At 37.7% G+C, this 25213-nt stretch overlaps 1 pseudogene; it reads right to left on the reverse strand.

The window, feature by feature from the left end:
- Positions 1–2486: 2486 nt before the first annotated feature.
- LOC143878995 (phospholipid-transporting ATPase 6-like) lies at positions 2487–13724 on the reverse strand (annotated as a pseudogene).
- Between the last annotated feature and the right edge of the window lie 11489 nt (positions 13725–25213).

Here is a 25213-nt window from a genome sequence, read left to right on the forward strand (position 1 = left end):
CAAATAAAGGATGGAAGTTGGCAAATGTGCATTCAGAGTAAAGTTACTAGATCACCATGAGGTACTGCTTCCTGAATCTGAGGTTGGATGGCATGTTGGAGTGGATCCCTTAATTTTGCATAAGGCTCCAGGATTAGTGGAATACGTCTTTCAGGGCAAAGTCAGGCTCCATGAGTGGTTGGTGATGTCTTTTCTGGCTGTTCAACATACTTAGCACCTTTATGCACTTCATGAACCACATGTTGTGACTATTTATCAGTAAGTTTGTTTTTGTGTTGGTTACTTCGATGAACTTCTATTTAAAACACTTGCATGGCCGATCGTTTACAAAAGTTCTGTCAAATCTACAAGAAGAAAATTGTGAATTTGAAAAGTCCAGCGTCATGAAGGTAGGCATAATCTTTTGGGGCTGTGTGTTTCATCCGAAGGCATCAAGAGACGTGTATGTGGTTGCAATCATGAGCTGTGTGGCACCACAAAACATGCATTAGTACAAAGTTTTAAGATTTTATTGTTGGTGTATATTTAATTTCAACACGATTATACATCACATCATGAATTAATTGTGGAAATGAGCTATCCAAGGACATAAAAAGCCTAAGCTAGTTTCAAGCTCGTCGAGGAAAAATTAATGCTAGCCCCAGGTCTCTCCCCACGTAAAACTTTAATGACTTTTTTGAGTTTTGAGTGTGATGCTTTACATGTGGGCCTAGGAGCAATCCTAAGCCATGAGGATGTCTTGTAGTATTCTACGTGGAGAAGTCACATGATTCTTTTTAGATGTAATCTACTTGAAATGTAGATTATGGCGCTATTTTCAGGCCCTACATTATTAGAGACACTACCTCGTTCAAATAGAGTTTATATAACTCTATCCCATCACAAGCACTTCGCTATATCAGTGGGCAACATAATTTAAGATCGGTGGGAAGGATTGTTACGTATATCCAGGTGGAACTGATTTCATGGTCAAGGAATAAAAGAAAGCTTCCATATGGTGTGGGTGATTTGATACGGAATTGGTGGGCAATAATTTGGAAAAGGACAATCTGAACCAAACCTAAACCGAAATGGATGGCTCCGCCAGTAGGATGCCTCAAATTGAATTTTGACGGAAGCTTTATGGGTAATCCTGGTATGGGAGGGATCGGAGGCCTAATTAGAGATAACAAAACGATCTTTATTTCCTATTCAGGCCCAGCGGGCCAATGCGATGCAAATGAGGCAGAAATCAAGGCTCTACTATTCGGATTGCGGTGGGCTTATGAGAAAAAGTTGAGGTCCCTAATAGTGGAGGGGCATTCAACAAATGTTGTTGGATGGGCTTCGGGTAGCTCGCCGGGACCGTGGTACTTTCAGAATATAATAGCCGAAGTGCCTGATCTTATAATGGTATTACAACCAAGAATTGAGCATCGGAGAAGAACAGCTAATGAGGAGGCGGACGTCCTTGCAAAAGCAAGAGTGCTAGAGGAGACCATAGTTACCACCATTTTAGTTGGTACATTTGGCTGAAAATTGTATTGGGGTCACACATATAATTGCTGTCTATGGTGTACTCGGATTTTATCCGCTTTTGTATATTGGCGGGGACAACTTGTCCCAACCATTATTTATTAAAATTGTCAACTTTAAAAAAAAAGTCATCAAGGTGCAAAATGGGTGGCATATCTTCCAAAAATTTCTTCCTTCGTATGTCACAAGACCAGAAGTTAAAAAACAAGTTCTTCCTTCGTATGTCACAAGACCAGAAGTTAAACAACAAGTGGATGCAGTCAGCCATAACATTAAAATAAGGCACTTAGTCGACCAACTTTCATGTTGAACATCTTGGAAACTCAAGTAATAAACTCAGACTAACTTTAGGATTTGAAATCTAGAGGTTTTTATTTTGGTCCTATTTTGGAGGACTTTAGCAAGATGAATATGTGCTCCATGATGATTTCTTATTCAAAGAATCGTCTGTGTACCTGATACATGAAATATTATTGTCACTTTAGGGTAGAGGCTTCGGTGGACATTTATTGGAGACAAGACTTGCGCATATGAACAAATTTTCAGGTGGCATGCCAAGGACATAATGACACATTGATTCCATATTTGCTGTGAAGGATATATTTTCTATATGGTCACTTTATACCATATTGGAGAAAATTTGAAATTACCAATACATCCAATCTCTATTTTAAGGAAGAAATTGGAAGATTTGCTTGGCTTGCCAACTGAGATGCAAACGTGGTGGTTCTGCAACAAATTGTTGGATTTGCAGCAGAGGTAGAGACTAAAAAAATTATTGAGGGTCGTAGCACCGACTTGTCGGAAATAGAGATAAAATTCTAAACCACTTGTGGAGATCTATATGGAAGTGGTTGGGATCCAAAGTTCAATATAGTAGCGTCCATCACCCTCAGAAAGATGGAAAAACATGTGTTTCAAGTAGAAATTTGGGAAATTTGACTATATGGAAGTGGTTAGGAAAAGAGAGGTTACACTTGCCATGACTGTGGCAACGAGAAGTCACTTGCAATGACTTCCTGCATGTGGTGCCACAATAAAACCTTGTAATGATTGTCATAGAAGCGACGAAAGCGAATTCCAAATAGAGTATGCATTATAGATATTCAAGTCAAGTGACATGTCATATGGAAGAATGATATGAATGAACCTTCAAGTTACAAGGTTTCCATTTTTAACTTTCAACTTAATTTAATGAGTTAATGAAACTATCATGTCCCAAAAAAGCTGAAGTGCTGTATAGTTCATTTACCAATTCCTGGAATCTAGCTGGTTTTAACGCACAAATAACATTTTTTCCTTTTGTTCTATTAAGGATTTTTTTTTTGTTTATGTTTGATCATTTTTCTTTATGAAAACTTATTCATAGAAAATTGTTGTTAGAACAATTACATACTGAAGTTGATTGTAGGAATATACGTCATCGTGTAATACGAGAGATGTTCTTAACTATCATATATTCATGCCTTCTTTGGTAACTGAGGCATATCCCATGCAAGAAACGGCCCCATAAAGTTCTAGAAGAATTGACCTCAGAATTTATATGTATTATCGACAACTTATTATTAGAAATTTGGAATCAGAATTGAGAGGGAGTGTAACCTTCTTCCCTTCTCAAGATTGATCTTTCTTGCATATTAAGTTTGAACTATAATTCAGAAGTACTTCAAAAGTATTGGAAAGCCTCAAACTTCTAGTGGGTGAAGACTTGAATAAAGTAGTGGTTGAAGGGGACTCCTTCAATGTGATTCGATGGTTGGTTTGCTCTCATATTTTCCCTTGGCGATTTGTCTAGTATTTGAAAAGACCAAATATCGTGGGCAATTCGAGTATATCTTTTTCGTCACATCCAGAGATCCGCCAATGGGGTGGCAGACAAGCTTGCTACGGAAGAAACTCTTGAGCTGTTTGACTTTCTCCTTCCTACGTTTCCCCTTCCCTTTGTTGTTCTTTTTCTTTTTCTTTTTCTCTGTTTCTCTCGTGTATATTCTCTGCTCTCTTTTCTTGCTTGTATTTGACCATTTCTGTCCTTTTTTCTAATGAAATTTTTGGCCATTAAAAAAAATTGCATTTTTGTTTCATTTGCTTGTGCCTATACTTTCTGAGAACGTACTCTTACTTTCCTCCTCGTGTCAGATTAGTTAGACATTTATGAAATTTATGTATTTCTCATTTTATCCTTTGGAAGTAGTTTCACATGGTATCATGCCTAAATCTCCATTTTCTGTTTGTGAGGAGAATATTTGTCACACTTATGTTGTTCTTGTTCACCTAAATATATAAACCTTCTACAGTTTAATTGGGAGCATTGTATTCCTTGTCAGCGTAAATGGGTATTTGGAATTTATTCCTTCATTTTTGTGTTCTCTGATCCTACTTTAAAACCCGCCCATATTGTAAGCAATCCCATAACCAGTTCTATTTGAAAACCCTACACCATATTCTTAAGTTGGTAATGCAGATAGAGCGAGATCATGAATCATGTTTTGACAAAATCTATTATTGGTACGGCACATAGTTTTAAACTAATTAAATACATCGGTCTTAAATAAGAGTGAAAATGCACACTCAATCTTTCACTTAGTGATTGCTTCCTAATACAAATATGAATCCATTCATGAGGAAGTTTGTACAGAACCATAATTCAGATAAACAATTTTGTCTTACCTGCATTCCTTCCATACCACTGATTCCAACTCCAATATCTGCACCTTGAATCATGCCAACGTCATTGGCACCATCCCCACTCTCTAAGGTAGTCTTTCCAGTGTAGTCTTTTACCAATCTTGTAATCTAAAAGTGACATATGCTTGAGATGAGCCATGATTAAAATATGAAAAGAAACATGAAAAGATGTTCTGACAGCAAAGAAGCATGGCGTATAGGCTATGTCACAATTATCTCCGATATTTTCAAAATATAGTGATTTTATCGTGACATTTTGATAAACGTCAAAATCCTGAGAATTTTAAAAATATGTCGATATTTTCTGTTACCACAATAATATCGCGATAATATCACTATAGTTTTATTTTATATTTATTTTCCTTAATTTATACATGTTTATATATTTTAAAATTATTTTATTTTATCAATTTCCTGATATAAACCTGAAAAATACAAAAAAATTAATATATCCCGAGATTTTCCTTGCCAAGGAATCCCGAGAATGATATTTGTGACCCAGCCTTCAAGGGTACTATGTGACTGAGTATTGTGTGATTCAATATGGTTTTAACACATGATGGGATGTGATTCTATATGGTTTTAGCACATGATGGGATCTAAACCTTCCTAAAAATTAGTTAATGGATGGAATCTTACGACAGCCTTCTGCTTAGGAGACACAAGACAGCATATAACAGAAGCACAATTTACTGCCTATTGTAAAAACTGAAATCTCACATCACTTTGCAAAGCAAGTTCCAGAACTTTCCCATCAACTACCAAAGCAAAAGGTGTTTCTTTGTTGACTTCTTGGCAAGTTGCTTGATAAGCAGTACTTTCAATTTGAACCAATATATCTTCCTTCAAAACCTGTAAAAATATAATCATCATTTTAACCAACACAAGAGTTATTATTTTGCTTGAAAATTAATGCTTTCAAATGCAAAGTATGCACCTTCTCGTGCTTGTTTACTTCTTCTTTCTTAAAATTCAGATGGATCTGTTACATATCATGCCGAAGTAAACTGCAACCAAATCTGCAACTCAAGCAGAAATTAGCAGGTTTCAGCAACAATAGCGATTAAACAAAGATCCATAAACCTACAGTCATGACCCCCATGTCACAAATATCGTCCTTGGGAATTTCTCGGCAAGGAAAAATTTCGGGATGGAATTTTATTTATTTATATGGGTTTATATCGGAAAAAAACTATAAAATAAAATTATTTAAAGATATGTACATATTGAAAATAATATAAAATAAAAATATATTAAAAATATAGTGATATTATCACGGTAAATGAAACTATTGCTATATTTTTTAAATTCTCGGGATTATTCTGGAATTTTGTTGTTTATCCAAGTATCGTGATGAAATCTCAACATTTTCCATTTCAAAAAAAAAAAAAACTCTACATTTTGAAAATATCGGAGATATTTGTGACATAGCCCATGGCCACCAAAGAGAAATCTGGAGGACTATATTTCTCACTCAATATTAATGGCAGTCTCCTGTTTATCACCACTAACTAACCATATCTTCAACCCTGCTTGGGAAGTTTATCTATGCATTCAGGTACCTGATTTCATTATACAGGTCATAAGAATGAGGAGAGCATTGTTGTTTGGAAATCCAAAATTTATCCAGAAAAATAAACGAAATATGCTAACCCCTTTTTGTAGTTTGTCTTCAACTGCAACAGTTCCTAAAAGAAACGTATCTCTTTCGATCATTTCAGATGCAGACTCTAATAATTTCTTTTTCTTGACCGATTGTAGTCTTGGCTTGTGTAAATATTGAATTATATTTTTTGTATTCAGCTGGTTCTATTCTTCGATATGCTGTGAGTAAGCCATCTTCTGCATAATCTGAAAGGTGTGCACTCGTTGCCTCTTGATACAACTTTCCATCATTGGCTAGCCTATCAAAATAATGCTGCCAATTGTAAAAGACAAAATGATGAGATGATGAAGTATTATACATGAGGAAACAATGGTTAGATGATCCCTCAAGACCACAGCTCTACAAGAACACAGAAAGGAAAGCATTCTTGTAATAGGACTTATCAAGGTTGACCTACCTGGGACATTCACTGTTGAGTTGGGTGTCTTGTATTCAACCCAGTTTGGGTCTGAAATATTGTGTGTGACCCGGAAGCGGATCGGCCCGGCCCGTTTAAGTGATTTCGGCCCGAATCAAGTAAGTTTTGGCCCACCTTATATAAAGGGGTTTTAGGGCTTATTTCCGTGAGCTTGTTCTTTGAGAAGAAGGTTGAGAGCAAAAGGGGGGAAAAGGGTGTACTAGGGTTTCTTGGTGGGTTTGGTGAGAGTTATTGATCTTCTCTTGTAATCTCTTGTTTCTATAGTGGATTTTCTCATTGCCTCTGCCGTGGATGTAGGCTTGACGCCGAACCACGTAAATCTTTGTGTGTTTGCTTGTGTTTCCTTGTTTTTGTTTTGCTTTGTCATTGAAACTGCAGATCGCTAGTGTGGGTGCGTGCGTGTTGTGTGTGTGCGCGTGGGAAGAGGAAGGGGGGGGGGGGGTGTGTTTGTCACAATATTTACAGATAATAACAGTTATTCTATTAAGGTAATATCACCCTAGTCAGGCCTGTGTCTACTGTTTCAACAGAAGAATGAGTGAAATTATACAATTACACCAATCTCCCACATAGTCCGGTGGTTAGAGGGAATAAGTTCCCTGTGCCATGAGGTGTAGGGTTTTTAGAGGGAATAAGTTCCCTCTGCCAAGAGGTGTAGGGTTCAAGATTGGTATAGACAATGAGAACTCAAGAAATTATACGATTACAAACCTGTCGGCTCCTTTGCATAGAAGAAAGATCTGCACATCTTCATCGCTTACTATGACTGACATCCGCTTGCGAGAACTGCTAAATTCTAGTAGATTTAGAAGCTTGTATTCCCTGAAAGTGGGGCTCGACATTAAATTTGGATCCCATAATGTTAAAGTGAAATGATCTAAAGATGCAAGTTTTGAAATTTTACCTCTCAATCTCCACTCTAGAAGAAAGATCGAGTTCCATAAGCACCATGGCAGACTGTGTTCTTTTGCAAAATTTGAAACCAAACTCTTGTGAAGCAATTAGAAAAGATGCCTCTTCGGGAGATTCTGCTTCATATTTTAATTTGCGTGTTTCATCATCTTCAACAGGTATGCCAGTGTGACATAAGGCCAAGACCCTAAAGAACATAGCTATATCGGAAACCTGGGGTTTATCTATCCATTTTTTGTCCAAGAGCTGCTCATCCTTGAAGTTGAAACCTTTGATTGTAGATTCTTTCCTTACATGAGCATATATTGCATTACCGATGTTTGAATTCTTAATATTCTCTTCACCTTTTACTGCTTTTTGGCTGCTATTATCAGAGATTGAGAATTGAAACATATCAAAGCTTTGACTTATAGAACCAGACCCCTTAATAGTAGAAAGGTATTTTTCCAAGTCCACAGTCATCATTTTAGATACAGCAAGATCGACCTCATTTAATGCTCCACCATATGAAACTCCAGCAACCGAGCACTTAATGAACTCCATCTGATTACATGTAAGTGTGCCAGTTTTATCAGACAAAATCATTTCAACTTGACCAAGCTCTTCATTTAAATTCGATGTTCTGGTCTATGCAGAGTGTCAGGTTTCTTCATCATACATTTGTATCTCCCTGTTAATGCGCATCGCTTGTAATACTTTGACAACTTCAATAGAAACATACTCTGCAGGTTTCTTCATCATACATTTGTTTGTCCCTGTCAATGAGCATCGCTTGTATTACTTTGACAACTTCAATAGAAACAAATGAGAGATATCGGGATCAAATAACCATAAAGTATAAGTGCCTTTACAAATTGTAAGGCACCAGACAATGCAGGTTTATTCGGATTAAACAATGGGTCATGTCCACTTGGATCAAGATACCACCAATCTTTCATATCATATTGTGTAAACAAAGAAGACCCATTGGAGCTTATGAGTGAAATCAAAACAAGAATGATAAAAAGAAGATAAATGATGTAATCAAAACAAGAATGGTAAAAAGAATTTTGGACTACTTTTGTATCCATACCACTAAAAATGACCACCCCATAAACATAGTCAGTACTCCGAAGCTTCGAATCTCGGAGGAGCACTTGTGAAGGGCTCAAAGTGTGCAACTGATTTCCAAATTCTAGGTTCCCCACAAAAGAGTAAAGGTTTGGGTTGGGATCCTCGCAACGGATCGTAGCTATGAACTTTTTTATTTCTATATCATGATATAGAGCAAGTGTTGCTTCCAACCATCTTTTAATTTTCAAATTAGTTTCTCCATCGAGGTTCATAGTCTCAACATAACAGAGGCCGTCGTCATAACTGGAAGAAAGAAAAAGGAGATCACATGGAAAGTAATCATTCTTCACAACTTTGACAACATCTCCAACATGGAGTGCCTTCCATGGTTTATCTACGAAATCTCCGTTTCCTACATGAGCCTTGACAGTTCGAGATTGACCTTCAAATCCTGCAATTACAATGCTTTAATAACCCGAGTCAGAAAAAGGAAATGCAGCTTTGATGTAAGGCAATTTGAAAACTTCCATTTGATACAAAAATATGTAAAAAAAAGTAACATCAAGTTTAAATTTTGAAAATCCTGAAAGATAATTTTGGCTCTGGATATGTGAATGTTTATCAAAGCATTGAAAGAAAGAATCATTTAGCACTGAGCACTTCTTATTTATTGGATATGCAAGAAATAACAAAATGACAAAGTATTCTCAGGCCATTGAATTCTTGAATACCAGGCGACATCTTCAATGCAAAAAAAAATTCGTAATTTCAGGCTAAACTAAATCTAGTAAGAAGATTCTGGTGCATTGATTAGTGATTTTTTTACATTTTGTTTGATCTTATGACTATATTAAATGAATTTTTTGTTAGATTAAATAGGTCAAGCAAGAGTGTGCTTGAAGCATTACACCCAAGGTATCTAATTTGGAATACCAAGTTTGTTGCCTTCAGCCCCTATATATATTAGATACACCAGGGTTTTGATAGGTTAGTGGGCACTAGCCCAAATAGGCCCACTACACCGGTCCATTATCTTATTGGGCTTATATTAGAACATACATGGGTTATACTATATACCCAACAATCTCCTCCTATCTTCTACATATAGCACAAGCCAATAGATAGATAGTGTAATGTTCAAAACAAAATATTGAATCATCCACATCACCATATGGTCTATATCATAAACGATCTATAATCCAACTGAAAACACGAATCCTTTTATGACAAACCAAGAGCTTTAGATATACAACAAGCTAAACTCAACTAAAAGGTAGTTTCACATATAAGTGAACCCCACTGATCTTAGAGAAATTCATTCATGAGGTATGATTCTCATCGAGATCCAAAATAAAGTTCCACAAAAAAGTGAACTCGATACATACTGAAATGAAAGCATAGTCTTTATGACTTTAGAAGATTTACTCATCAAGTAAGTCATCCTCATCAAAGTTCAAATCAAGACAAGCTCCTCCTTTTCGCAAATCCCTGTGAATTATAAAATATGGATTTCATAAAAATGAATCCAACTAATATTATAAACATGAAAGTATCTAGTTCTACCTAAAGAAGAACTTAGTACAATTACATAATCCATGAAAGTATCTAGTTCTACCTGAAAAAGAACTTAGTACAATTCTAAAATGGCTGAAAAAGTATCAGTATCACTCTCACCATAAGCATCATTGTCAAGTTTCAATAAAGATCAAGACCTAAATAACTTCTTTTGCAAAGAACCATTACTAATTGTCAAGTTTCAATAAAGAACAAGACCAAATAGTGTCTTTTGTAAAGAACCATTTCATGTTTCTTTTTGGAATGTTACAGTCATCTTATCCATATTTGGGTTAAAATGTATCATCAAGTTTGGAATGTACAACCTTTCCCAAAAAGGACATGTCATCAAATGTGGAATGACATACAACAACTGTAACCATCATCCCTCGCACTAATTAGTGAAATTCTGTAGATACAAATTCGTGCCCATATAAAAGAGTCTACAATCCCCACAGTTAATAAGTCAAATGAGCTCCTCTCTTAAACAGTTACCGAGGACCGTATTATGAAAATCTTGACTGTGTTTTCTGATTTTCTGTTTCCTTGACAATTACAGACATGAAAGCAACAAACAAGATATGGAATAATGAATTTGCATATCTAAGGTATGGTATCAACTGTGTGAAGATTTTTGAGTTGATTTTTAAATATTATAGTTGCTCGAAATCAGCTTAAATATACCTTCAATTCTGGTTAATTGCAAAAAAAGAAGAAAAAAAGGAGTAGATGTGAAATCAGACAATAGAGAAACATTTGATAATAGAATGTGAGCAGATGATTATTTAAGGCTTGTGAGTCTTAGACATATATGATAGGATATTTATGGTAAATATCAGATTCCCTCTAAAATATCAAATTAGCAACATAATTGCTAATATTTCATAACATTTGCAGGTAGACTTCAAAAGGCGTGGTTCGTAGTGTGAATCTTTGCCATTGAAGGCACAAATCATCTAGACAGCAAAGTTACAACTTGTGAAATGAAAACCCTTAAACATGAGGTAGGGTAGACAGAAAACTCTAAATAGTTAATGATCATTAGAGTGATACTTAAGATGAGCAATGTGAATCTAACTAGAGAGATGAATATTTATCATTGACGCTATTAAGATTTCTAAATGCATTTTTCAATGTAGAAATTAGACTCGATAGCCTTATAAACACCCAATTATTCAAATATGATTTTTTTTAGTTGGGTACAAGAAATATCATAGGATAACAATGGATACAATTTTCTGATGAGATAAAGAAGCTGTGCTTACTAAAAATTCAAAGACTACATAGAGGATCAAATTATCTGTGAACAAAATCAACCCACAAAGGATTCAAGTAGAGTCTGAAAACCATATTGTCAACTAAAAATTAGGTGTCCGGTAACTGAATAATCAGTGACTAGGGCTGCAACTCGGGTCGGGCGGGTCGGGTTTTGGAGAACCCAACCCTACGCGAGAAATATCTCGGGTCGGGTCGGGTCGGGTTTTTTTTCGGAAAACCCACGATTCCCAAACCCGGCCCTACCCATGATAAAGCTCGGGTCGGGTCGGGTTTTTTCACGTTGACGCAATTTTTTAAGGAAAATTCTTGTTTGGCAAAGCAACTCAACTCATAGAAGCAGAAATTACACTCACATTACACTTGAATCAAACAATGATGTAATTACACTCACATTACACTTGAATCAAACAATGCTGTAATCAAACAATGTTGTAATTACAATCAAACAATGCTGAATCGAACACTTGAATCAACTCAACTCATAGAAGCAGAAATTACACTCACACGCAATAACAGTGGGTGCGTGGGTTTTCACTTTTAACTTTTAACTAACAATAGAAAAAAAATGTACATACTATATAACTTATGTAACTCGGGTCGGGTCGGGTCGGGTCGGGCCTCTTCAAACCCGGCTCGACCCGAGATTCATGCGGGCTTTTGAATGCTCGACCCGAAACCCATGAAACCTGAACCCAACCCAGGCTATTTTCGGGTCGGGTCGATGCGGGTCGGGTAAAACCCAGCTCGAGTTGCAGCCCTATCAGTGACATAACAATTTAAAAAGGCAACCACAGAAACATGGATAGAAATTTAAATATGCAAATACAAAACAATCAAGGTAACTAGAAGGCACCCTTCAACATTTCAGCATTGCTGTCAATAGAAATGTGAAAACAATCAATTACTCCAAAAGCTTAAGCTGTTATAGATGGCATTATTTAATCTTTTATACTTTAACACTCCCCCTCGTGTGTGGCCCCTCTTTTTTAGGGTTGGCCCACACTTGGCATATGTGGATCCCCTTTTGGGTTGGCCATTACATGTGGATTTTTAACATCGAGGAGTTTTGAAGCCAGGACATTTGATGTGATACCATGTGAAAACAACCAATTACTCCAAAGGCATAAGCTTTTGGAGTAACTGGTTGTTTCACAACAAATAGACAAATAAATACCTTGGTGTGTTTCTCAGAAATTACCTGAAGAAATCTGTGCCAGTCCTTCAGTGCCTCTTTAGCGATGCTAATCCCAACAACAAATACCAAGGGAGCAATAACACTAGGAGGAGAAAATGCAGCCACAGATGTGGCTGATAACACCTGGATTTCTCACTAAAAAACCAAGAAATGCTGTCAGGACAGCATACAACAGCTTGATCATAAACCCTCTTTCACACTGTTTTCAAACTAAGAACCTTGATTCAAAAATCTGCATATTCAAACTAAAATTTTTGTTTCAATGCAAATCACTGAAAACAATCTTTGAAACAAGAACTCAAGGGCTATTAGGTTAAATTTTGCAAAGAATCATCTCTAGAATCTCTAAGATTGAGAGATTTATAGTTTCGACTCACTGAAAAAAGAAACAAAAATTTTTGAAGGAAGAACTTAAGACTATTAGGTTAAATTTCGCATAGAATCAGATCTTAAGAATCTCTAAGATTAGAGATTTAGGATTTTGTTTCCTTCATTTAGGGTTTCGAAGCAAATCACTGAAAAAAAAATTAAAATTTCTGAAACAAGAACTCGCGGGCTACTAGGTTAAATTTTGCAAAGAATCAGATCTCAAAAATCTCTAAGATTGAGAAATTTAAGGTTTTTTTCCCTTCATTTAGGTTAAATTTTGTAAAGAATCTGAATTCAAGGATCTCTAAGATGATAGATTTTTAAGGTTTTGTTTCCTCTTAGGGTTTCGATGCATAAAAAGGAAGTGAGGAGAATGAAAAAACAAAGAAGAGAAGGTGTGTTGAGAAGAAATATTACTTGGAAAAATGACGATCTTCCTTCTTTTCGCAGTGAGGGAAAGAGAATTAGAGAGAGGATGGATGAAAGAAGCCTCCTTTAATACTCTCTCTACTTGTTCTTCAAGTCAAAGTGCATTTTAGAGGCATGCTGGCGCATGGTGGAAACGGGCCGTGCCGTGCGATGCACGGCACGACACGAAAATTGATGGCCCACGGGCCAGGCACGACACGTCACGATTTGGCCATGGGTCGTGCCGTGCCGGCACGAATAAGCATAAGGTTAGGAACGGCACGACCTACGGCCCGTGTCATGCCTTGCCGTGCCGCTTCTCGTGCTGTGTCGTTCTATGCCGGGCATGCCGCGGGCCGTCACGGCCCAGTTGTCACCTTGAATTACGTTTCCACTTTAAAAATGGGATTTTTTCACCCCGTTGTAGGATAATACGCCCCACTGTTAACATTATTTGACGTCAAAAAGCGTTAAGTCTGCTATGATTCACGTTAAAAGGGGGCCGCATTATCATACATCGAGGCAAAAAATCATCTCCCACAAAATTAGGCAAGAAAAGAGAAGTGACATTTACGCCCCTTTTGATCACCAGGGACACCCAGTGCCAGTGTACGTGGCAATCAAACTCACTGGATTCTTTAGATGTAAACTACATTAGCCCCTTTAGTCATTGATACACTGATATTGGGGGTACCTAGAAATAAAAAGAGGCGTAAATTTCACTTCAGGTTACAGATATTCGAACTACGTTCTTTTTATTACTAGGGACCCCCAATATCAGTGTATCAATGACTAAAGGGGCTAATGTATTTTACATCAGAAGAATCCAGTGGGTTTGATTGCCACGTACACTGGCACTGGGTGTCCTGGTGACAAAAAAGGGCGTAAATGTCACTTCTCTTTGTGTACCCCGATCTGAGAGAGGCGGGGGGACGAGCCCCCAAAAAGTCTCTAGATCATCCACGTGAAGGAGAGCTCCACCAAGGAACTCTCAAAAGAGTGCCCCTCACAGCATGAGTGACAATGTAAAGTGAGATACCTCTTGATTCGGGGACTAGCCCGGATTCGAGGCGTACCTATAACAAAGAAGAGTCGTCATCCAAAGAAGTGGGCCCTGGATCCCATGCTATGCTCTGTCGCAACGGATAACCAGAGATACAAAAGGTCCGTGCCTGATGACGAATGGGGAAGGGGTTAGGCGCCCCCAATTCACCCAAGTGCACGCACCTGGTCTCTTATGCCATTTATTATAAACCTTGAAGAGTTTTGGGCGAAAATCATGTGGAATGGGAACGAATATCCCCGAGATAACGTCTATCTAATCATGCATGTCTCGGAGATGAATAATAAGCACATAAAATGTCACCTAAGAATAGCTAGGTTATGAATGTCATGCCTAATTGATGTCTAAGTTCTGATGGGCAAACACATGCATGTTACAGCTAAAGGTATAAAGTCTGTACATGAAAGTAAGAAAACAACAGCAAAACACACAACACAACATGACTCCACACACGACTCGACACGACAAACCTTAGACTCTAATGTGATACTTGACTCGGACCAAGATGGCCATCCATCCTGGCTGCTCTACGTATCCCGGCCTCGGGAAGAATCAGAGTCAACGTAGTTCAGCGACCTATGCTAAACTACGATACCTAACCATCTAGGACCGCTATCCTAGACTCGATCAACTATACTCGACTAGTTTTTAAAGCTTCTTGCGCTACTACAATGCCCTAACTAATGCAGGTGGGCCTACACCCTATGTGTGACTAGGCTGTGCGTCCTAAGAAAAATCATGGGCTATCTAAGCGCATTTTAGTCTAGCCATCGGCTCGACTAAGTGTCTAACCGATCACGACCTGAGGCCTCCTAACTCAAGGGACACTCACACGACAAGACACAGCATATCAACACAAATAGGACAGACTCCTCACTCTTAAGACACCTTAAACATCTAGGACAGACTCCTAACTCCAGGGGAAGATCTTTTTGGAAATGTTTGTAAGCTTATTTTGAAGAATTTTGTATTTTGGGAAGGTTTGAAATGTTTTGAAGCTTATGGAAGTTTTTGAAGTTATGACTGAACTCAGGATGTCAGCTGCAAGCCTGAGCTGCCTACGTACCCCTCAGCTAGGGATCAAGCCATCCGTAGTTCATAAATTTTCTAAACTACGAAGCCTAGGAACATGCAAAGTCCGACTATGAAAGATAGAATGACGGAATCCTAAACTCTATGAAGGTCGGACAGACTCCTAAACTCTGTAAAGGTTGGACAGACTCCTAACCCTATAGAGGATAGACGGACCCCTAACTCTATAAAGAGTAGGACAGACTCGTAAACTCTAGCAGGGTAGGACAGACTCCTATACTCTATAGAGGGTAGGACATACGTTTGGACTTTTTAAGGGTAGGACAGACTCCTAAACTCTATAAGGCTATGACGAAATTCTAAACTCTACAAGGCTAGGCCGGACTCCTAAACTCTAGGGTGGTAGGACAGACTCCTAAACTCTCTATGACAGACTCTAAAGAGGAAGAAATCCCTTAACCTGCGAAAACTCTAAGGCAGGAAGGAAAGGAGTCGCCTCAAGATACATTCCGTCATAGCCTGACCCAAGGGAAAGCCCTTAAGATTAATGAATAAGCCCCTAAAAGTGATAGGAATCCCGAAACTGTAAGAAATCTCGACTTAAACTAAAGGACATTTTGGAAAGAGAGGAAATGGAGTCGTAGCAAAAATTATGAGTCTTATCCTATGCCACCCATGGCTCCAAATAGGCACAATATGAATAACGATCAACAGGAAGGGTGAAATCAAAATCGATAATCAAATATCATAGTCCCTTGCAGATATGCATTTGCCTTTCGAACATAGACACACTGACTTACAAAAATTGATACAGGCCAAGAACCAAAGCTTAATTGATTATTGCCATCCCATTGTACACCTCAAAAATCCAATACTACGATAGAATTGGAACAAGTAAATGAGACTACAACACACATGCAAGAATTTAGAACCACCACCTCTGACAATCATTTCTGATACCCAATATCCTTCTCCCAATCAATTCGATGATATAGATTATTGACAATAAGAAAATCCTTTTTAATGAAGAATGCAATAACTTTCAAATCATTATAAGAACATTTTGGAGTGAAAATTTCTCCTGTTTCCAAAAACTTAAAAGTAAACAAGCTCTCCATATATATAGAAAATGAATCTCTACACATCAATGCTAAGTTTTCAGCCATTTTAGCAAAAATAAATTTTGGTTTTCAAGGAAATCAAGCGAGATCAAGCTACTGATTCGTTCTCGAATTACAGAAAGAGGGCTCTCAGGTGAAAATAAAGAGAAAGAGTAGCAAATCAACAAGCACTTATAAGACTAAAAAGGGGATTAAGGAGCTGAGATTTGGGGAGACTAGAAGATGAAACGGAAATCAATGAAGATAGCTATGATCAATCATTCACACAAGAGAAGAGACATGTAGAAAACTATGCTAGAAATAAGAAAGAATGAATCGAATTCTTACCTTTCCTTCTCTGCTCTCCTCTTTCTATCCTTCTCTGCCGATCAGCAAGGGTTTCTGTGGGACCCGATCCCGCGAGAGGGGTAGGGCGTGAGCCGCCACACTCTCTCTTGGTCTCTCGTACCCACGCGAATGACGTGTGCTTTTTATTATTGATTTTAATTACCCAACCACGCAGGCAGCAACCAAGCCATATGGTGCAAACAAACGTGCAATCCAGTACCCATAAGGCCAGGGGTAAGCCGCCGAGCCTAGCGAGGTATGATTTAATTCATCTTTTCCGTGAACTTGGGATCACTAAGGTAATCTGAATTCCACGCAAAAGAGAGTGACAGAGTCGCCACCTAGATGACGGATCTAGGACCCATAATTGACCAAAAATCTAGACTCGTTACCTGGTTACGAGAATGGAAGGTATGGGGAGTTACCACCACATGCACCATTCCTGCCCGATAATCGGTATTCAATTCCAAAAGTTAACTCTTTTGAATTTCTTTTAAATGGCTCATTTAACTCTATATTAATGTGCGAACTATGTGACATGCATCCTAAGATCTAATTTCAATGTAATTCTTAAATGTGTATCTTGATTTTCTTAATTTGTTTGAATTCAATCTAAGTGAAAGTTCTCCTAAAATTCTAATTTCATGGAAAGTCCTAAGTGATTTAATTACTTTTAATTTAAGGATTAATGTACAAAACCGCACCACTTATGTGTGGAGCCGACTCGTGATTGGTATGCCATCAAGCATCCAAGCTGCCTACGTACCCAAGTCTCACTGGGATCAGAGTCGACGTAGTTCGGTGCACCTAAGCTAAGCTACTTATGCATAACTCATCTAAGACACCGATCTAGACTGGATTGACTGTTTCAACAGTTTTAAGAGAAGTTATTTAATTCAAGTTGAAGCTTTTATTATTCTAGGACTTCATCTAAGATGCTGTATGATCCTATCTAAGTGTAAGTTGTCCCTTAGACTAATGCAGGTTAACCTACATCCTAGGTAACTAAATCTAGTGTAATCCTAGGGAGTTCAGACTAGGCTTGTCCTATGAGAAAAAAGGTTAAGTAGTGTAACTAAATCTATGACTCAATTGCTAATAATAGCAATCGATTGTGATGAGGCTGAACTCCCTAACTCTAGCACACCCTAAAACCTAGAATACAACACGACACAAGTATTCTTAAAATGGGGCTCTAGTGGTTCCTAAGACGTGAATCCGTAATCCAACGGTTCCAAAGACATGGAGTGAGTTAGTTCAATTTCTTGAACTCGATAATTTTCGATTTCAATGATTTTTGATTCCTAAAGATCTAAGGAATACCAAATGCTCTATGGTTCGCAAGCTTCAGCCTTGAATCGCAACCATGGAAAGGAATCGTCCTCTCGACCCTCGTATAATTTAGCACATAAGTTATAGTATGTTATTGCCTGGCATATTTCTCAGGATTTTCGTGGACAGTGGACCTCAGAGCCAATAACATACTATAATTTACCCACTCCAATTATGCTAGATTAATCGCAATTAGTATACGATTATGGTTACGATCTCGGCATCTAAATTATCCTAGCATGTTATTTTACAAAGGAAATCTAAGACTCCTAAGATTTCTGTTTCAGCAGTTTAAGGAATGAATACGTGACAGAAAATTAAAGTTCCCTGAAAGTTTTCATAATGATTTTGGTTAATTTCAATTTTTAATAGATTTTATCAATTTCAGATCACATGGATGATTTTACAAATGAACTCATTACAAATGGATTCGAAATAAGTTGAAATTTCTACAGTAACAAGATATGAATGAATATAGTCTACTGTAAAAATTTTATGAATTTTAAATACGATTTAAAATTAATTTCAGATTTTTAAAGGTTCAGATCAGATTATGAATTTACACAGTATCCCCTAGGAAAAAAATTCCAAATCAATTGAAAATTTGAAAGTAACATGATATTTACAATATAAGACTACTGTAAAATTTTTGAAAATTTTAATTATGATTTGATATTAATAAAAAACCTCACAAAATCTGGTTGTTTCAAAAGAAAATATCAAACGATATACCAAATAGAATCCTAAAATAATTAAAAATTCATGGCAGAATATATCAGCATCATATTATTTTACTTAAAAATTGCATTAATTTTAGAACTTATTTGGTATATTTTTTATTTTTTTTCTCCAAAAAGATGTCTTTTAAGAGTTCTCTATTTTTTTTAAACCTGATTTTTGAGAAAATTATGACTTTGAAAGATGTCCTTTGACATTGCTCTGATATGATGAACATAAGAAAATTTTAATATTCCAAGAAACAGATCATCTTACGGTAGCTATTTTTTCCAATTTCCTAATATTCCGGTCATTATTTCAAATTAAATTTCAAACTTCATTCAAATTCTAGAAATCCATAGATCCAACGTTTGATCCAATCCGATAGTTCTTTTAGTCTCATTAAATAGATCATTGCATTAAATTTTGAGACGAATCGGACTTTGAAACACTCATGTAAACCCGATTTTGAGCCAACCTATATATTATTAAATTAAACGAGCGTAAATACTAAAACCATGCAAAAATACGTAAAACAAATACGGAATAATTCTAAAAAAATCTGAGAAGAGTGCACCTACCTTTGGTATCGATCCGAGCCTAATCTGAAAGCACGAGAGTCAGAGGATGATGAGTTGATGCCGAAATTCCGAGATTGGATCTGAAAGCCTCTCTTAATGTTGGTGAAAAATAGCCCTTTTTCCCAAGAGTGTGAACCAAAGGATGATCAAGCCTCAATGGAGAGAGAGAGATAGAGATAGAGAGAGAGAGAGAGAACCGAGTGATAGGGTGAAGAGAGAGGAGAGCCTCGGATCCCTAGAGAGTGTAGAGAGAGGAGAGAGATATAGTCTGCCCAACATGGATTGTGGAAGGTTGCTTTTTATAAGTTTAGCACATGTGTTCTTCTCAATCAATAACACTTTCTAGAGAAAGAGGAGTCATTTTCAGCCTTTGATCTCTAATCTAGTGATTATAGAAAGCATCATTTTCTTTATTTTAGAGAATTCAAAGCGGACCCCACTTGTATGGACAAATAGCTCGGATGATTCAATCACTTTGGGAATATAATAAGAAACTATCCAATCTGCCCTCCGGCTCTAGAACTCCTATATTTAGAAATTTACCCAAGAATAGCAGCCGTTGTGAAGCCAAATCTGAATCTTGACATAATCAGTGGGCTGCACCAAGATTATCCAAACCTTTGCTTGTATATAACCTTCTAAAAAATAGTCCTCTTCAAATTGTCCTTTATGTAGCAAGCTCCACATGTCAGTTTACAAATATTGCCTCCACACAATCGTACCACATATTTCTTTATATATAAAGGCTATATTATTTCCACAAGAGAGAGAGAGAGAGTAACAAGTGTATGTAATAAAGAAAGAGTGTTGGGTTGCTGTTTTTGTTGTCCTCTCCTTTTCCAGCCATTCAATTAACCATACAATCTCCATTCATGTGGCAATTTGAGTATAGAAAGTTTCCAAACGGATCATCTCTTGCTTGCCTTTTTTTTTTTTTAATCGTTGGACATCACAATTGCTATTATATATATCAAAGATAGCTGCTGCCATGTTGGGGAAACTAACAAGTTACTGTTTCAATAATCTCTATCTTTGGTAAAGACACTCATCCCCTTGATATGAATAATTAAACTGGGAATGGAAAAAAAAGAAAGTTCACACATCGTAAAGGCAAACTACTAATTTTGGAATGACCTTGGATGGGCCCAACTGTTTTGACCAAAACCCACAATTGTATAAACGTCCATATCTTCCAACTTTGGCAATAGTGGGCCCTACTTTCTTTATTTAAGAGATGATCCAAATCGTCCATTTGTTGGGTTACACGTACGTGGTCGTCCCTCTTATCCATGGAATGATCTAAACCGTATATTTTAGTGGCTTTTGGGGTAAATGAGCTACGCTTCTCAGATTATTCCCAAAACTTATCCGAACCGTTCACTTCATTGGGCCACAATGACAATTGACCTTGACCTCTATACAATTTCCATCCGCTGATCCGATCCGTCCAAATAATGGGTCCAAAAAGGTTACATCCCAAAATATTATTTCCATTGGTAGGGCCCACAACTCGGCTTTTATGGGTTGATCTAAATCATCCATTTCAATGGGCCACAATTAAATTAATTGTACTCCTCAGTAGGGTAATCCAAACCATTCAAATGATGGGCTATCAACATAAATGGGTTGCCCTTCTAATTCATCTCCATAACTTGATCTGACCGTCCACTTTATAGCACATCATTTAATTGGTTGCACTCCTAAAATGATTTTTCAAGGCTTATTTGAACTGACCAATTGATGGGCCACACTAATTAGAGAGAGAATCTGAGCCGTACAAATGATGATCCACAGTTGTTCTCACACTTCAATTTCCCTTTAAAATTTCATCTTTCTAGCTCCATTTTCTATGAAAATCTATAAATAACCCTGAAACACCAAAGTAAGAAAATACCTTAGTAGCACTGCTTAAAAGGACAAAATATGCGTGTTTCCTATCACTACCATTCACACATAAATGTGTTCATCACAGTACCCACTTGCTTGATCAAAATCTAATCGAAATGTCCAATGCGAGGCCACCCAGTGGGTCCAAATTCTCTCTTGTTTTGATTCTCGTGAATAACCCTTCTCAACACTTAGCAACACAATGCGAAACATGACGGAAATGACCGAAAAGATTTAAAAATGTAAGAGAGGGACACGGAAAGGAAAGACACTAGAAAACCGATAGAAAAACACTAACTTCTTTGTTGATTAAAGCGGAGCAAAATGGGGGTGTCTACAGATGCCCCTATTTGGTAGAGATGACGTAATAATTGAATACCAAAGAAAAGTGACAACACCATTTTGCGCAGCGTTTTGCCAACGAAGGACTCTCTAGACAAAATGAAACCAAAATGTGAATGCATGCAACTTAACATAATGCAACACCCTAGATGAAGTCCTAGAACATAATCAAGATCAATTGCTCTAAACACCATGACTTGGTGGTTCAGAGTAATGGAGAAATGGATCCAATCTTATTTGCAAAAATTACGCAACTTAGAATGAAAGATAATTATGATGCAGCGCCGTTCACAAACGGGCAATGGGAGAATGAGATATTATTTTCGAATGGATTCTGAAGAGAAGGAACAAAGATCGTTTTCAAACGGTTTTTAGAAGAAAATGAGACACTGTTCACAAGCGGGCTCAAGGAGGATAAGAGATCATTCACAAATGGACTCGGGAAATGAGACACCGTTCACAAACTGGCTCAAGGAGGACATGAGATCATTCACAAATGGACTCAGAAAATGAGACACCGTTCACAAACGGGCTCAAAGAGGACATGAGACCATTCACAAATGGACTCAGAAAATAAGACACCGTTCACAAACGGGCTCAAAGAGAATAAGAGACCATTCACAAATGGACTCGGAAAATGAGACACCGTTCACAAACGGGCTCAAGGAGGATACGAGACCATTCAAAAATGGACTTAGAAAATGAGACACCGTTCACAAACGGGCTCAAGGAGAACATGAGATCATTCACAAATGGACTCAGAAAATGAGACCGTTCACAAACGGGCTCAAAGAGGACATGAGACCATTCACAAATGGACTCAGAAAATAAGACACCGTTCACAAACGGGCTCAAAGAGAATAAGAGACCATTCACAAATGAACTCGGAAAATGAGACACCGTTCACAAACGGGCTCAAGGAGGATACGAGACCATTAAAAATGGACTCAGAAAATGAGACACCGTTCACAAACGGGCTCAAGGAGAACATGAGACCATTCACAAATAGACTCAGAAAATGAGATACCGTTCACAAACGGGCTCAAAGAGGATATGAGGCCATTCACTAATGGACTCGAAAAATGAGACCGTTCACAAACGGGCTTAAGGAGGACATGTGACTATTCACAAATTGACTCAGAAAATGAGACACCGTTCACAAACGGGCTCAGGGAGAATATGAGACCATTCACAAATGGACTCAAAAAATGAGATACCGTTCACAAACGGGCTCAAAGAGGATATGAGGCCATTCACAAATGGACTCGAAAAATGAGATACCATTCACAAACGGGTGGGTAGAAGATAAGAGACCATTCCCAAATGGACTCGGAAAATGAGACACTGTTCCCAAACGGGCTCGAAGATAAGAGACCATTCCCAAATGGATTCGAAAAATGTGATACCGTTCACAAACGGGCTCGAAGAATTTTAAAAGACCATTTCCAACTTGACTCAGAAAATAAGACACCATTCACAAACGGGTTCAAGGAATTTTAAGAGACCATTCCCAACTGGACTCAGAAAATGAGATACCGTTCCTAAACGGACTCGGAGAAGATAACAGACCATTCCCAAATGGACTCGGAAGATGAGACACCGTTCCCAAACGGGCTCGAAGAAGATAACTTCTATTGATGAATTCAACAACGAAGAATTTAGAGATTTTTCATGAATTTGAATTTGACGTAAGATTGGATTTGATGAATTTTAGATTTTTTGAACTCAATGAAATCGGGGATATTATAGATTGTGCCCGATAAAGATATTGGAAACTAAGATTTTGACGAATGATGAGACGACAAACCTTAGGAACGAAGAACCATGATTAACGAGAATGGTTTAGGAACACTTTCATGAAGCTTCAACAAGATTTTTCGCAAAGAGGCTGTTGGTCTTGTCTTCTGGGGATTTTGATTACTGAAACCTTAATCTAAATACTTGAAATTGGTAATCTAGAACAACGGCTCTCTGGGGTACTAACATGGAAAAGTGAGATTTGCCTCTTGACAGGTGTTTAGATAAACATTTCTTGACCAGGATAGTATTTAACTAACTGGAAGGAAATTCTGAATTTTAATGGTTCATCTATCTGAGGAATTGGCGCAACCACCATTGCATCTGAGGTTCTTCCAACCTTAAGGTGCCTTCCTAGGGTATGATATTCTTACTAGAACTGGGCTTTCTGATGCTTCTACTTCTGAATTCTTCTGAGTTGATCTTCTTTGAAATGAAGCTGTTTGACTAGATTCTCAAGCTCTTTCAGGTACAATCACAGGGAGCTGACGAGGCCGGGCATCCTTCACCGAGACAGTTGCATCATTTGGACATAAGGACGATGATTGACTCTTTCTAAAGAGAAAGCTTAGATAAAAGACACTACTCAAAGGATTGAGGAGTTCTGAAGGAGTGAACTTAGAATAACAAAGATTGACTGACTATACTGACAAATAGAGTGATGCTTCTGACTTAGTTAATATTTTTTTTGGTAAGTCTATCCTTTCGAGGAATAGTTTCTCAATTGATAAACACTGGACTTTTTCCTTAAAACAGTAATGCCTTAAGGATTTAATAACGACTCCTAAGATTGCTTAGCTTCAATACCCCCAGTTTTGAGGATGGTACTTGAATTTGCCTGAACTTCTGTTGATCTTCAGTCTTGATACCGGCTGTAGCCTTCTTATAATGATTCTCTTACCGTGACCAAGTCACCTCTTCGGGGTTTCTAACTTGGCGGACCGTGTTAGCCTTAACTTTTGCCTGAACCACCTTTCTAGGTTTTCGATCCAGCAGGCTATCCCCTTAGCTTTTGCCTAAGCCGCCCTTTCGGATTTTCAACTTAGCAGGGGAATGATCTTAAATTTTGCCTAGACCGCCCTTTCAGGTTTTCAGTCTAGCAGATCTTCAAACTCCTTTCTTTTTTTTTTCATTTTCACTTTTTGTGTTTCGGGACCTAAATCATTAATTCTGAACACTGGAAGGACTTTATAGGTAGGATAGGGCTTTTCAAAGAATGGCTTAAGGTTCAACAAAGATTTCGACCGAACCTACATATCCCAGGGTAGGAATTAGGTCGTGCGTAGCTCAGGGCGAATGCCCTTAGTTTGAAGATAAATTGTTTGAGGGTTAATTGATTTTTCTTTTTTTTTCTTTCTTTCTGGAATGATTGACTTCTCTTCTTTTGGAACTTGTCCCTCTTTTTTTTCTGAATTGACCGAACTCGGTTTAACCGAGCTGCCTACGTACCCCAGTGTAGGGATCAGGTCTCGGGTAGTTCGGGGCGGATGCCCCTAGTTTGATGAGTTTTCAAGAAAATTTCATTTAGGCTCGAAGGGTTTGCAAACCGGTATTCTTTTGACGTTGGGTTATGATTTTGGGATTTATTCGGTCAAATGAGGCCTTCCGATGTTCAGATTGGGAATCGATCTAGGTTACTAGAGTTCCTCTGGTACTGATTTTTTTTTCTTCTTCTTTTTTTCACGGAGTTTGACGGCATTTCCTGGTAAGAGAGAATGATTCTTCTTCCTTCTGGATATTGATAAGTAATTTGACTTTGAGGGTGCATACTGGTTTTTGGACATCATTTCATCCTTGAATCGGTGGCCCTTGATACTTTGATGATCGCTCTGAGATGATTGCTCTTGCACTTTTCATATTGAATTTGATGGCTTTACATTGTCACTGGTGAAACCTGTGACCGGGGCCATTGATTGGAGATATGGAAGTTGTTTCGAATCCATGCCCCTTGTATAGCATGT

Source organism: Tasmannia lanceolata, unplaced genomic scaffold (assembly GCF_043159265.1).
Source record: "Tasmannia lanceolata isolate RefF3 unplaced genomic scaffold, GAP_Taslan_0.1 ptg000006l, whole genome shotgun sequence".
Taxonomy (NCBI): domain Eukaryota; kingdom Viridiplantae; phylum Streptophyta; class Magnoliopsida; order Canellales; family Winteraceae; genus Tasmannia; species Tasmannia lanceolata.